Source organism: Phyllobates terribilis, unplaced genomic scaffold (genome assembly GCF_046119375.1).
Source record: "Phyllobates terribilis strain yellow unplaced genomic scaffold, ASM4611937v1 Scaffold_169__1_contigs__length_4117513, whole genome shotgun sequence".
NCBI lineage: Eukaryota > Metazoa > Chordata > Amphibia > Anura > Dendrobatidae > Phyllobates > Phyllobates terribilis.
This window is the reverse complement of record NW_027362929.1, coordinates 1,529,339-1,544,066: the sequence shown is the minus strand read 5'-3', so window position 1 is coordinate 1,544,066 and position 14,728 is coordinate 1,529,339. Positions and strand designations below refer to the sequence as shown.

Here is a 14,728-nt window from a genome sequence, read left to right as displayed (position 1 = left end):
TTAATCAGCAACCCTCCTGCTAAGGGTAGACAGCTGCTCGTTCCACCCCCCCCCCGCCTTAATTGGTTCTCCTCCCTTCCAACGGTGTTGAGGCGGGTGGGAACAGCCGGGGGTTGAGGGTACTGTGCTAAAAGAGGTGGAGTTATGCAGATCTAAAACGCGTGGATTGCAGCAGCAGCAAGCCGAAAAGTGCAGGCATGTGAGGGATCTAGAGGTTGACAGCATGTCTTCTTAACGGGAGTCCAGGTGGCCATCTCCACAAATGGACTTTTCAGAATCCTTGGGTGGCACCGTAGTCGGAAACCAATTCTGGTTATCGCTTCTCGGCCTTTTGGCTAAGATCAAGTGTAGTATCTGTTCTTATCAGTTTAATATCTGATACGTCCCCTATCTGGGGACCATATATTAAATGGATTTTTAGAACAGGGAGATGGAAAAAGAGCTTGCTCTGTCCACTCCACGCATTGACCTGGTATTGCAGTATCTCCAGGACCGGTGCACCCCTTCTTTAATGCAGTTTCTAAAATCAGAAAGAATTGAATTCAATGCTTTTTGTTCATTTTGCTTGTTTGTCGGATTTTGGGATGGACTCTTTGGCTTTGCTTTTCTTCTCCTCATTGGATTTTTCATGTTAAAAGTTGCAGAAGCCAGATGACAAGCTCATTTTGGTTCAACTTCAGCAACTGTGCATTGCATTGCCATGTAATGTAATGTAATGCAATGCTATCTATCTAGCTCTCCCTCTATACTTCCTTTTGGATAAACAGACATATTAGGCAAGCATTTTGGAGCTTTCACCTAAATAACTACAGGTGGTGAGATAAGCTGCACAATATAATTGACCTTTCAGTATATTGTTGCACACACACCATCTATTTAGCAAATGCCCTTGTTATCAACAGCAGCCTTTTAAACTCACCTGAGCTAACAGGTATGTGAGCTGGTTACTCTGCTGCGCTTAAAATTTCTTTTTTGGTTTGCTACAATGCCTTTTCTGAAACGTTGTCTCCCTCTGCTGGAACACTGACTTCTTTCATTTAATGCCTGCAGACTATAAAAGAGAAACCAACCCAAAAAGTTTGGTTGATTAGTCTGTGGCATTCTTTTAAACTGTTGCTTATGGCGGTCTCTGTGAGCTTCTCAGTGACATTCAGCCATCCAGGTATCCCGCCTGCAGTAGACGGAATGTGGCAATGGAACGCTGGCTGCGCGTGTCATAATAGGCTCTGAGCCTTTATATACCTGCGCACAGCAGCAGCCACCTTCAGTCTGCTGCTGGACAGCCAGCAGCAGCAGCAGCAGGAGAGGTAATTAATCAGCAACCCTCCTGCTAAGGGTAGACAGCTGCTCGTTCCACCCCCCCCCCCGCCTTAATTGGTTCTCCTCCCTTCCAACGGTGTTGAGGCGGGTGGGAACAGCCGGGGGTTGAGGGTACTGTGCTAAAAGAGGTGGAGTTATGCAGATCTAAAACGCGTGGATTGCAGCAGCAGCAAGCCGAAAAGTGCAGGCATGTGAGGGATCTAGAGGTTGACAGCATGTCTTCTTAACGGGAGTCCAGGTGGCCATCTCCACAAATGGACTTTTCAGAATCCTTGGGTGGCACCGTAGTCGGAAACCAATTCTGGTTATCGCTTCTCGGCCTTTTGGCTAAGATCAAGTGTAGTATCTGTTCTTATCAGTTTAATATCTGATACGTCCCCTATCTGGGGACCATATATTAAATGGATTTTTAGAACAGGGAGATGGAAAAAGAGCTTGCTCTGTCCACTCCACGCATTGACCTGGTATTGCAGTATCTCCAGGACCGGTGCACCCCTTCTTTAATGCAGTTTCTAAAATCAGAAAGAATTGAATTCAATGCTTTTTGTTCATTTTGCTTGTTTGTCGGATTTTGGGATGGACTCTTTGGCTTTGCTTTTCTTCTCCTCATTGGATTTTTCATGTTAAAAGTTGCAGAAGCCAGATGACAAGCTCATTTTGGTTCAACTTCAGCAACTGTGCATTGCATTGCCATGTAATGTAATGTAATGCAATGCTATCTATCTAGCTCTCCCTCTATACTTCCTTTTGGATAAACAGACATATTAGGCAAGCATTTTGGAGCTTTCACCTAAATAACTACAGGTGGTGAGATAAGCTGCACAATATAATTGACCTTTCAGTATATTGTTGCACACACACCATCTATTTAGCAAATGCCCTTGTTATCAACAGCAGCCTTTTAAACTCACCTGAGCTAACAGGTATGTGAGCTGGTTACTCTGCTGCGCTTAAAATTTCTTTTTTGGTTTGCTACAATGCCTTTTCTGAAACGTTGTCTCCCTCTGCTGGAACACTGACTTCTTTCATTTAATGCCTGCAGACTATAAAAGAGAAACCAACCCAAAAAGTTTGGTTGATTAGTCTGTGGCATTCTTTTAAACTGTTGCTTATGGCGGTCTCTGTGAGCTTCTCAGTGACATTCAGCCATCCAGGTATCCCGCCTGCAGTAGACGGAATGTGGCAATGGAACGCTGGCTGCGCGTGTCATAATAGGCTCTGAGCCTTTATATACCTGCGCACAGCAGCAGCCACCTTCAGTCTGCTGCTGGACAGCCAGCAGCAGCAGCAGCAGGAGAGGTAATTAATCAGCAACCCTCCTGCTAAGGGTAGACAGCTGCTCGTTCCACCCCCCCCCCCGCCTTAATTGGTTCTCCTCCCTTCCAACGGTGTTGAGGCGGGTGGGAACAGCCGGGGGTTGAGGGTACTGTGCTAAAAGAGGTGGAGTTATGCAGATCTAAAACGCGTGGATTGCAGCAGCAGCAAGCCGAAAAGTGCAGGCATGTGAGGGATCTAGAGGTTGACAGCATGTCTTCTTAACGGGAGTCCAGGTGGCCATCTCCACAAATGGACTTTTCAGAATCCTTGGGTGGCACCGTAGTCGGAAACCAATTCTGGTTATCGCTTCTCGGCCTTTTGGCTAAGATCAAGTGTAGTATCTGTTCTTATCAGTTTAATATCTGATATGTCCCCTATCTGGGGACCATATATTAAATGGATTTTTAGAACAGGGAGATGGAAAAAGAGCTTGCTCTGTCCACTCCACGCATTGACCTGGTATTGCAGTATCTCCAGGACCGGTGCACCCCTTCTTTAATGCAGTTTCTAAAATCAGAAAGAATTGAATTCAATGCTTTTTGTTCATTTTGCTTGTTTGTCGGATTTTGGGATGGACTCTTTGGCTTTGCTTTTCTTCTCCTCATTGGATTTTTCATGTTAAAAGTTGCAGAAGCCAGATGACAAGCTCAATTTGGTTCAACTTCAGCAACTGTGCATTGCATTGCCATGTAATGTAATGTAATGCAATGCTATCTATCTAGCTCTCCCTCTATACTTCCTTTTGGATAAACAGACATATTAGGCAAGCATTTTGGAGCTTTCACCTAAATAACTACAGGTGGTGAGATAAGCTGCACAATATAATTGACCTTTCAGTATATTGTTGCACACACACCATCTATTTAGCAAATGCCCTTGTTATCAACAGCAGCCTTTTAAACTCACCTGAGCTAACAGGTATGTGAGCTGGTTACTCTGCTGCGCTTAAAATTTCTTTTTTGGTTTGCTACAATGCCTTTTCTGAAACGTTGTCTCCCTCTGCTGGAACACTGACTTCTTTCATTTAATGCCTGCAGACTATAAAAGAGAAACCAACCCAAAAAGTTTGGTTGATTAGTCTGTGGCATTCTTTTAAACTGTTGCTTATGGCGGTCTCTGTGAGCTTCTCAGTGACATTCAGCCATCCAGGTATCCCGCCTGCAGTAGACGGAATGTGGCAATGGAACGCTGGCTGCGCGTGTCATAATAGGCTCTGAGCCTTTATATACCTGCGCACAGCAGCAGCCACCTTCAGTCTGCTGCTGGACAGCCAGCAGCAGCAGCAGCAGGAGAGGTAATTAATCAGCAACCCTCCTGCTAAGGGTAGACAGCTGCTCGTTCCACCCCCCCCCCCCGCCTTAATTGGTTCTCCTCCCTTCCAACGGTGTTGAGGCGGGTGGGAACAGCCGGGGGTTGAGGGTACTGTGCTAAAAGAGGTGGAGTTATGCAGATCTAAAACGCGTGGATTGCAGCAGCAGCAAGCCGAAAAGTGCAGGCATGTGAGGGATCTAGAGGTTGACAGCATGTCTTCTTAACGGGAGTCCAGGTGGCCATCTCCACAAATGGACTTTTCAGAATCCTTGGGTGGCACCGTAGTCGGAAACCAATTCTGGTTATCGCTTCTCGGCCTTTTGGCTAAGATCAAGTGTAGTATCTGTTCTTATCAGTTTAATATCTGATACGTCCCCTATCTGGGGACCATATATTAAATGGATTTTTAGAACAGGGAGATGGAAAAAGAGCTTGCTCTGTCCACTCCACGCATTGACCTGGTATTGCAGTATCTCCAGGACCGGTGCACCCCTTCTTTAATGCAGTTTCTAAAATCAGAAAGAATTGAATTCAATGCTTTTTGTTCATTTTGCTTGTTTGTCGGATTTTGGGATGGACTCTTTGGCTTTGCTTTTCTTCTCCTCATTGGATTTTTCATGTTAAAAGTTGCAGAAGCCAGATGACAAGCTCATTTTGGTTCAACTTCAGCAACTGTGCATTGCATTGCCATGTAATGTAATGTAATGCAATGCTATCTATCTAGCTCTCCCTCTATACTTCCTTTTGGATAAACAGATATATTAGGCAAGCATTTTGGAGCTTTCACCTAAATAACTACAGGTGGTGAGATAAGCTGCACAATATAATTGACCTTTCAGTATATTGTTGCACACACACCATCTATTTAGCAAATGCCCTTGTTATCAACAGCAGCCTTTTAAACTCACCTGAGCTAACAGGTATGTGAGCTGGTTACTCTGCTGCGCTTAAAATTTCTTTTTTGGTTTGCTACAATGCCTTTTCTGAAACGTTGTCTCCCTCTGCTGGAACACTGACTTCTTTCATTTAATGCCTGCAGACTATAAAAGAGAAACCAACCCAAAAAGTTTGGTTGATTAGTCTGTGGCATTCTTTTAAACTGTTGCTTATGGCGGTCTCTGTGAGCTTCTCAGTGACATTCAGCCATCCAGGTATCCCGCCTGCAGTAGACGGAATGTGGCAATGGAACGCTGGCTGCACGTGTCATAATAGGCTCTGAGCCTTTATATACCTGCGCACAGCAGCAGCCACCTTCAGTCTGCTGCTGGACAGCCAGCAGCAGCAGCAGGAGAGGTAATTAATCAGCAACCCTCCTGCTAAGGTTAGACAGCTGCTCGTTCCACCCCCCCCCCCGCCTTAATTGGTTCTCCTCCCTTCCAACGGTGTTGAGGCGGGTGGGAACAGCCGGGGGTTGAGGGTACTGTGCTAAAAGAGGTGGAGTTATGCAGATCTAAAACGCGTGGATTGCAGCAGCAGCAAGCCGAAAAGTGCAGGCATGTGAGGGATCTAGAGGTTGACAGCATGTCTTCTTAACGGGAGTCCAGGTGGCCATCTCCACAAATGGACTTTTCAGAATCCTTGGGTGGCACCGTAGTCGGAAACCAATTCTGGTTATCGCTTCTCGGCCTTTTGGCTAAGATCAAGTGTAGTATCTGTTCTTATCAGTTTAATATCTGATACGTCCCCTATCTGGGGACCATATATTAAATGGATTTTTAGAACAGGGAGATGGAAAAAGAGCTTGCTCTGTCCACTCCACGCATTGACCTGGTATTGCAGTATCTCCAGGACCGGTGCACCCCTTCTTTAATGCAGTTTCTAAAATCAGAAAGAATTGAATTCAATGCTTTTTGTTCATTTTGCTTGTTTGTCGGATTTTGGGATGGACTCTTTGGCTTTGCTTTTCTTCTCCTCATTAGATTTTTCATGTTAAAAGTTGCAGAAGCCAGATGACAAGCTCATTTTGGTTCAACTTCAGCAACTGTGCATTGCATTGCCATGTAATGTAATGTAATGCAATGCTATCTATCTAGCTCTCCCTCTATACTTCCTTTTGGATAAACAGACATATTAGGCAAGCATTTTGGAGCTTTCACCTAAATAACTACAGGTGGTGAGATAAGCTGCACAATATAATTGACCTTTCAGTATATTGTTGCACACACACCATCTATTTAGCAAATGCCCTTGTTATCAACAGCATCCTTTTAAACTCACCTGAGCTAACAGGTATGTGAGCTGGTTACTCTGCTGCGCTTAAAATTTCTTTTTTGGTTTGCTACAATGCCTTTTCTGAAACGTTGTCTCCCTCTGCTGGAACACTGACTTCTTTCATTTAATGCCTGCAGACTATAAAAGAGAAACCAACCCAAAAAGTTTGGTTGATTAGTCTGTGGCATTCTTTTAAACTGTTGCTTATGGCAGTCTCTGTGAGCTTCTCAGTGACATTCAGCCATCCAGGTATCCCGCCTGCAGTAGACGGAATGTGGCAATGGAACGCTGGCTGCGCGTGTCATAATAGGCTCTGAGCCTTTATATACCTGCGCACAGCAGCAGCCACCTTCAGTCTGCTGCTGGACAGCCAGCAGCAGCAGCAGCAGGAGAGGTAATTAATCAGCAACCCTCCTGCTAAGGGTAGACAGCTGCTCGTTCCACCCCCCCCCGCCTTAATTGGTTCTCCTCCCTTCCAACGGTGTTGAGGCGGGTGGGAACAGCCGGGGGTTGAGGGTACTGTGCTAAAAGAGGTGGAGTTATGCAGATCTAAAACGCGTGGATTGCAGCAGCAGCAAGCCGAAAAGTGCAGGCATGTGAGGGATCTAGAGGTTGACAGCATGTCTTCTTAAAGGGAGTCCAGGTGGCCATCTCCACAAATGGACTTTTCAGAATCCTTGGGTGGCACCGTAGTCGGAAACCAATTCTGGTTATCGCTTCTCGGCCTTTTGGCTAAGATCAAGTGTAGTATCTGTTCTTATCAGTTTAATATCTGATACGTCCCCTATCTGGGGACCAAATATTAAATGGATTTTTAGAACAGGGAGATGGAAAAAGAGCTTGCTCTGTCCACTCCACGCATTGACCTGGTATTGCAGTATCTCCAGGACCGGTGCACCCCTTCTTTAATGCAGTTTCTAAAATCAGAAAGAATTGAATTCAATGCTTTTTGTTCATTTTGCTTGTTTGTCGGATTTTGGGGTGGACTCTTTGGCTTTGCTTTTCTTCTCCTCATTGGATTTTTCATGTTAAAAGTTGCAGAAGCCAGATGACAAGCTCATTTTGGTTCAACTTCAGCAACTGTGCATTGCATTGCCATGTAATGTAATGTAATGCAATGCTATCTATCTAGCTCTCCCTCTATACTTCCTTTTGGATAAACAGACATATTAGGCAAGCATTTTGGAGCTTTCACCTAAATAACTACAGGTGGTGAGATAAGCTGCACAATATAATTGACCTTTCAGTATATTGTTGCACACACACCATCTATTTAGCAAATGCCCTTGTTATCAACAGCAGCCTTTTAAACTCACCTGAGCTAACAGGTATGTGAGCTGGTTACTCTGCTGCGCTTAAAATTTCTTTTTTGGTTTGCTACAATGCCTTTTCTGAAACGTTGTCTCCCTCTGCTGGAACACTGACTTCTTTCATTTAATGCCTGCAGACTATAAAAGAGAAACCAACCCAAAAAGTTTGGTTGATTAGTCTGTGGCATTCTTTTAAACTGTTGCTTATGGCGGTCTCTGTGAGCTTCTCAGTGACATTCAGCCATCCAGGTATCCCGCCTGCAGTAGACGGAATGTGGCAATGGAACGCTGGCTGCGCGTGTCATAATAGGCTCTGAGCCTTTATATACCTGCGCACAGCAGCAGCCACCTTCAGTCTGCTGCTGGACAGCCAGCAGCAGCAGCAGCAGGAGAGGTAATTAATCAGCAACCCTCCTGCTAAGGGTAGACAGCTGCTCGTTCCACCCCCCCCCCCCCCCCGCCTTAATTGGTTCTCCTCCCTTCCAACGGTGTTGAGGCGGGTGGGAACAGCCGGGGGTTGAGGGTACTGTGCTAAAAGAGGTGGAGTTATGCAGATCTAAAACGCGTGGATTGCAGCAGCAGCAAGCCGAAAAGTGCAGGCATGTGAGGGATCTAGAGGTTGACAGCATGTCTTCTTAACGGGAGTCCAGGTGGCCATCTCCACAAATGGACTTTTCAGAATCCTTGGGTGGCACCGTAGTCGGAAACCAATTCTGGTTATCGCTTCTCGGCCTTTTGGCTAAGATCAAGTGTAGTATCTGTTCTTATCAGTTTAATATCTGATACGTCCCCTATCTGGGGACCATATATTAAATGGATTTTTAGAACAGGGAGATGGAAAAAGAGCTTGCTCTGTCCACTCCACGCATTGACCTGGTATTGCAGTATCTCCAGGACCGGTGCACCCCTTCTTTAATGCAGTTTCTAAAATCAGAAAGAATTGAATTCAATGCTTTTTGTTCATTTTGCTTGTTTGTCGGATTTTGGGATGGACTCTTTGGCTTTGCTTTTCTTCTCCTCATTGGATTTTTCATGTTAAAAGTTGCAGAAGCCAGATGACAAGCTCATTTTGGTTCAACTTCAGCAACTGTGCATTGCATTGCCATGTAATGTAATGTAATGCAATGCTATCTATCTAGCTCTCCCTCTATACTTCCTTTTGGATAAACAGACATATTAGGCAAGCATTTTGGAGCATTCACCTAAATAACTACAGGTGGTGAGATAAGCTGCACAATATAATTGACCTTTCAGTATATTGTTGCACACACACCATCTATTTAGCAAATGCCCTTGTTATCAACAGCAGCCTTTTAAACTCACCTGAGCTAACAGGTATGTGAGCTGGTTACTCTGCTGCGCTTAAAATTTCTTTTTTGGTTTGCTACAATGCCTTTTCTGAAACGTTGTCTCCCTCTGCTGGAACACTGACTTCTTTCATTTAATGCCTGCAGACTATAAAAGAGAAACCAACCCAAAAAGTTTGGTTGATTAGTCTGTGGCATTCTTTTAAACTGTTGCTTATGGCGGTCTCTGTGAGCTTCTCAGTGACATTCAGCCATCCAGGTATCCCGCCTGCAGTAGACGGAATGTGGCAATGGAACGCTGGCTGCGCGTGTCATAATAGGCTCTGAGCCTTTATATACCTGCGCACAGCAGCAGCCACCTTCAGTCTGCTGCTGGACAGCCAGCAGCAGCAGCAGCAGGAGAGGTAATTAATCAGCAACCCTCCTGCTAAGGGTAGACAGCTGCTCGTTCCACCCCCCCCCCCCCGCCTTAATTGGTTCTCCTCCCTTCCAACGGTGTTGAGGCGGGTGGGAACAGCCGGGGGTTGAGGGTACTGTGCTAAAAGAGGTGGAGTTATGCAGATCTAAAACGCGTGGATTGCAGCAGCAGCAAGCCGAAAAGTGCAGGCATGTGAGGGATCTAGAGGTTGACAGCATGTCTTCTTAAAGGGAGTCCAGGTGGCCATCTCCACAAATGGACTTTTCAGAATCCTTGGGTGGCACCGTAGTCGGAAACCAATTCTGGTTATCGCTTCTCGGCCTTTTGGCTAAGATCAAGTGTAGTATCTGTTCTTATCAGTTTAATATCTGATACGTCCCCTATCTGGGGACCATATATTAAATGGATTTTTAGAACAGGGAGATGGAAAAAGAGCTTGCTCTGTCCACTCCACGCATTGACCTGGTATTGCAGTATCTCCAGGACCGGTGCACCCCTTCTTTAATGCAGTTTCTAAAATCAGAAAGAATTGAATTCAATGCTTTTTGTTCATTTTGCTTGTTTGTCGGATTTTGGGATGGACTCTTTGGCTTTGCTTTTCTTCTCCTCATTGGATTTTTCATGTTAAAAGTTGCAGAAGCCAGATGACAAGCTCATTTTGGTTCAACTTCAGCAACTGTGCATTGCATTGCCATGTAATGTAATGTAATGCAATGCTATCTATCTAGCTCTCCCTCTATACTTCCTTTTGGATAAACAGACATATTAGGCAAGCATTTTGGAGCTTTCACCTAAATAACTACAGGTGGTGAGATAAGCTGCACAATATAATTGACCTTTCAGTATATTGTTGCACACACACCATCTATTTAGCAAATGCCCTTGTTATCAACAGCAGCCTTTTAAACTCACCTGAGCTAACAGGTATGTGAGCTGGTTACTCTGCTGCGCTTAAAATTTCTTTTTTGGTTTGCTACAATGCCTTTTCTGAAACGTTGTCTCCCTCTGCTGGAACACTGACTTCTTTCATTTAATGCCTGCAGACTATAAAAGAGAAACCAACCCAAAAAGTTTGGTTGATTAGTCTGTGGCATTCTTTTAAACTGTTGCTTATGGCGGTCTCTGTGAGCTTCTCAGTGACATTCAGCCATCCAGGTATCCCGCCTGCAGTAGACGGAATGTGGCAATGGAACGCTGGCTGCGCGTGTCATAATAGGCTCTGAGCCTTTATATACCTGCGCACAGCAGCAGCCACCTTCAGTCTGCTGCTGGACAGCCAGCAGCAGCAGCAGCAGGAGAGGTAATTAATCAGCAACCCTCCTGCTAAGGGTAGACAGCTGCTCGTTCCACCCCCCCCCGCCTTAATTGGTTCTCCTCCCTTCCAACGGTGTTGAGGCGGGTGGGAACAGCCGGGGGTTGAGGGTACTGTGCTAAAAGAGGTGGAGTTATGCAGATCTAAAACGCGTGGATTGCAGCAGCAGCAAGCCGAAAAGTGCAGGCATGTGAGGGATCTAGAGGTTGACAGCATGTCTTCTTAACGGGAGTCCAGGTGGCCATCTCCACAAATGGACTTTTCAGAATCCTTGGGTGGCACCGTAGTCGGAAAACCAATTCTGGTTATCGCTTCTCGGCCTTTTGGCTAAGATCAAGTGTAGTATCTGTTCTTATCAGTTTAATATCTGATACGTCCCCTATCTGGGGACCATATATTAAATGGATTTTTAGAACAGGGAGATGGAAAAAGAGCTTGCTCTGTCCACTCCACGCATTGACCTGGTATTGCAGTATCTCCAGGACCGGTGCACCCCTTCTTTAATGCAGTTTCTAAAATCAGAAAGAATTGAATTCAATGCTTTTTGTTCATTTTGCTTGTTTGTCGGATTTTGGGATGGACTCTTTGGCTTTGCTTTTCTTCTCCTCATTGGATTTTTCATGTTAAAAGTTGCAGAAGCCAGATGACAAGCTCATTTTGGTTCAACTTCAGCAACTGTGCATTGCATTGCCATGTAATGTAATGTAATGCAATGCTATCTATCTAGCTCTCCCTCTATACTTCCTTTTGGATAAACAGACATATTAGGCAAGCATTTTGGAGCTTTCACCTAAATAACTACAGGTGGTGAGATAAGCTGCACAATATAATTGACCTTTCAGTATATTGTTGCACACACACCATCTATTTAGCAAATGCCCTTGTTATCAACAGCAGCCTTTTAAACTCACCTGAGCTAACAGGTATGTGAGCTGGTTACTCTGCTGCGCTTAAAATTTCTTTTTTGGTTTGCTACAATGCCTTTTCTGAAACGTTGTCTCCCTCTGCTGGAACACTGACTTCTTTCATTTAATGCCTGCAGACTATAAAAGAGAAACCAACCCAAAAAGTTTGGTTGATTAGTCTGTGGCATTCTTTTAAACTGTTGCTTATGGCGGTCTCTGTGAGCTTCTCAGTGACATTCAGCCATCCAGGTATCCCGCCTGCAGTAGACGGAATGTGGCAATGGAACGCTGGCTGCGCGTGTCATAATAGGCTCTGAGCCTTTATATACCTGCGCACAGCAGCAGCCACCTTCAGTCTGCTGCTGGACAGCCAGCAGCAGCAGCAGCAGGAGAGGTAATTAATCAGCAACCCTCCTGCTAAGGGTAGACAGCTGCTCGTTCCACCCCCCCCCCGCCTTAATTGGTTCTCCTCCCTTCCAACGGTGTTGAGGCGGGTGGGAACAGCCGGGGGTTGAGGGTACTGTGCTAAAAGAGGTGGAGTTATGCAGATCTAAAACGCGTGGATTGCAGCAGCAGCAAGCCGAAAAGTGCAGGCATGTGAGGGATCTAGAGGTTGACAGCATGTCTTCTTAACGGGAGTCCAGGTGGCCATCTCCACAAATGGACTTTTCAGAATCCTTGGGTGGCACCGTAGTCGGAAACCAATTCTGGTTATCGCTTCTCGGCCTTTTGGCTAAGATCAAGTGTAGTATCTGTTCTTATCAGTTTAATATCTGATACGTCCCCTATCTGGGGACCATATATTAAATGGATTTTTAGAACAGGGAGATGGAAAAAGAGCTTGCTCTGTCCACTCCACGCATTGACCTGGTATTGCAGTATCTCCAGGACCGGTGCACCCCTTCTTTAATGCAGTTTCTAAAATCAGAAAGAATTGAATTCAATGCTTTTTGTTCATTTTGCTTGTTTGTCGGATTTTGGGATGGACTCTTTGGCTTTGCTTTTCTTCTCCTCATTGGATTTTTCATGTTAAAAGTTGCAGAAGCCAGATGACAAGCTCATTTTGGTTCAACTTCAGCAACTGTGCATTGCATTGCCATGTAATGTAATGTAATGCAATGCTATCTATCTAGCTCTCCCTCTATACTTCCTTTTGGATAAACAGACATATTAGGCAAGCATTTTGGAGCTTTCACCTAAATAACTACAGGTGGTGAGATAAGCTGCACAATATAATTGACCTTTCAGTATATTGTTGCACACACACCATCTATTTAGCAAATGCCCTTGTTATCAACAGCAGCCTTTTAAACTCACCTGAGCTAACAGGTATGTGAGCTGGTTACTCTGCTGCGCTTAAAATTTCTTTTTTGGTTTGCTACAATGCCTTTTCTGAAACGTTGTCTCCCTCTGCTGGAACACTGACTTCTTTCATTTAATGCCTGCAGACTATAAAAGAGAAACCAACCCAAAAAGTTTGGTTGATTAGTCTGTGGCATTCTTTTAAACTGTTGCTTATGGCGGTCTCTGTGAGCTTCTCAGTGACATTCAGCCATCCAGGTATCCCGCCTGCAGTAGACGGAATGTGGCAATGGAACGCTGGCTGCGCGTGTCATAATAGGCTCTGAGCCTTTATATACCTGCGCACAGCAGCAGCCACCTTCAGTCTGCTGCTGGACAGCCAGCAGCAGCAGCAGCAGGAGAGGTAATTAATCAGCAACCCTCCTGCTAAGGGTAGACAGCTGCTCGTTCCACCCCCCCCCCCCCGCCTTAATTGGTTCTCCTCCCTTCCAACGGTGTTGAGGCGGGTGGGAACAGCCGGGGGTTGAGGGTACTGTGCTAAAAGAGGTGGAGTTATGCAGATCTAAAATGCGTGGATTGCAGCAGCAGCAAGCCGAAAAGTGCAGGCATGTGAGGGATCTAGAGGTTGACAGCATGTCTTCTTAACGGGAGTCCAGGTGGCCATCTCCACAAATGGACTTTTCAGAATCCTTGGGTGGCACCGTAGTCGGAAACCAATTCTGGTTATCGCTTCTCGGCCTTTTGGCTAAGATCAAGTGTAGTATCTGTTCTTATCAGTTTAATATCTGATACGTCCCCTATCTGGGGACCATATATTAAATTGATTTTTAGAACAGGGAGATGGAAAAAGAGCTTGCTCTGTCCACTCCACGCATTGACCTGGTATTGCAGTATCTCCAGGACCGGTGCACCCCTTCTTTAATGCAGTTTCTAAAATCAGAAAGAATTGAATTCAATGCTTTTTGTTCATTTTGCTTGTTTGTCGGATTTTGGGATGGACTCTTTGGCTTTGCTTTTCTTCTCCTCATTGGATTTTTCATGTTAAAAGTTGCAGAAGCCAGATGACAAGCTCATTTTGGTTCAACTTCAGCAACTGTGCATTGCATTGCCATGTAATGTAATGTAATGCAATGCTATCTATCTAGCTCTCCCTCTATACTTCCTTTTGGATAAACAGACATATTAGGCAAGCATTTTGGAGCTTTCACCTAAATAACTACAGGTGGTGAGATAAGCTGCACAATATAATTGACCTTTCAGTATATTGTTGCACACACACCATCTATTTAGCAAATGCCCTTGTTATCAACAGCAGCCTTTTAAACTCACCTGAGCTAACAGGTATGTGAGCTGGTTACTCTGCTGCGCTTAAAATTTCTTTTTTGGTTTGCTACAATGCCTTTTCTGAAACGTTGTCTCCCTCTGCTGGAACACTGACTTCTTTCATTTAATGCCTGCAGACTATAAAAGAGAAACCAACCCAAAAAGTTTGGTTGATTAGTCTGTGGCATTCTTTTAAACTGTTGCTTATGGCGGTCTCTGTGAGCTTCTCAGTGACATTCAGCCATCCAGGTATCCCGCCTGCAGTAGACGGAATGTGGCAATGGAACGCTGGCTGCGCGTGTCATAATAGGCTCTGAGCCTTTATATACCTGCGCACAGCAGCAGCCACCTTCAGTCTGCTGCTGGACAGCCAGCAGCAGCAGCAGCATGAGAGGTAATTAATCAGCAACCCTCCTGCTAAGGGTAGACAGCTGCTCGTTCCACCCCCCCCCCCGCCTTAATTGGTTCTCCTCCCTTCCAACGGTGTTGAGGCGGGTGGGAACAGCCGGGGGTTGAGGGTACTGTGCTAAAAGAGGTGGAGTTATGCAGATCTAAAACGCGTGGATTGCAGCAGCAGCAAGCCGAAAAGTGCAGGCATGTGAGGGATCTAGAGGTTGACAGCATGTCTTCTTAACGGGAGTCCAGGTGGCCATCTCCACAAATGGACTTTTCAGAATCCTTGGGTGGCACCG

The 14,728-nt window shown here is 45.3% G+C and overlaps 11 non-coding genes across 11 annotated transcripts; all 11 read left to right on the top strand.

Moving 5' to 3' along the window:
- Positions 1–315: 315 nt before the first annotated feature.
- On the top strand, positions 316–506 carry LOC141208529 (U2 spliceosomal RNA). Its single transcript, XR_012278755.1, has one exon. It is a non-coding gene; the product is annotated as a U2 spliceosomal RNA (small nuclear RNA).
- Positions 507–1,627: 1,121 nt separating this feature from the next.
- On the top strand, positions 1,628–1,818 carry LOC141208527 (U2 spliceosomal RNA). The gene has a single exon (XR_012278753.1). It is a non-coding gene; the product is annotated as a U2 spliceosomal RNA (small nuclear RNA).
- Positions 1,819–2,939: 1,121 nt separating this feature from the next.
- Positions 2,940–3,130, top strand: LOC141211010 (U2 spliceosomal RNA). The gene has a single exon (XR_012280999.1). It is a non-coding gene; the product is annotated as a U2 spliceosomal RNA (small nuclear RNA).
- A 1,122-nt stretch (positions 3,131–4,252) lies between these two features.
- Positions 4,253–4,443, top strand: LOC141208526 (U2 spliceosomal RNA). The gene has a single exon (XR_012278752.1). It is a non-coding gene; the product is annotated as a U2 spliceosomal RNA (small nuclear RNA).
- Positions 4,444–5,561: 1,118 nt separating this feature from the next.
- On the top strand, positions 5,562–5,752 carry LOC141208525 (U2 spliceosomal RNA). The gene has a single exon (XR_012278751.1). It is a non-coding gene; the product is annotated as a U2 spliceosomal RNA (small nuclear RNA).
- A 1,119-nt stretch (positions 5,753–6,871) lies between these two features.
- On the top strand, positions 6,872–7,062 carry LOC141209822 (U2 spliceosomal RNA). The gene has a single exon (XR_012280012.1). It is a non-coding gene; the product is annotated as a U2 spliceosomal RNA (small nuclear RNA).
- A 1,126-nt stretch (positions 7,063–8,188) lies between these two features.
- LOC141208524 (U2 spliceosomal RNA) lies at positions 8,189–8,379 on the top strand. Its single transcript, XR_012278750.1, has one exon. It is a non-coding gene; the product is annotated as a U2 spliceosomal RNA (small nuclear RNA).
- A 1,123-nt stretch (positions 8,380–9,502) lies between these two features.
- On the top strand, positions 9,503–9,693 carry LOC141208523 (U2 spliceosomal RNA). Its single transcript, XR_012278749.1, has one exon. It is a non-coding gene; the product is annotated as a U2 spliceosomal RNA (small nuclear RNA).
- A 1,120-nt stretch (positions 9,694–10,813) lies between these two features.
- LOC141208521 (U2 spliceosomal RNA) lies at positions 10,814–11,004 on the top strand. The gene has a single exon (XR_012278747.1). It is a non-coding gene; the product is annotated as a U2 spliceosomal RNA (small nuclear RNA).
- A 1,120-nt stretch (positions 11,005–12,124) lies between these two features.
- Positions 12,125–12,315, top strand: LOC141208520 (U2 spliceosomal RNA). Its single transcript, XR_012278746.1, has one exon. It is a non-coding gene; the product is annotated as a U2 spliceosomal RNA (small nuclear RNA).
- Positions 12,316–13,438: 1,123 nt separating this feature from the next.
- On the top strand, positions 13,439–13,629 carry LOC141209451 (U2 spliceosomal RNA). Its single transcript, XR_012279645.1, has one exon. It is a non-coding gene; the product is annotated as a U2 spliceosomal RNA (small nuclear RNA).
- The last annotated feature ends 1,099 nt before the right edge of the window (positions 13,630–14,728 follow it).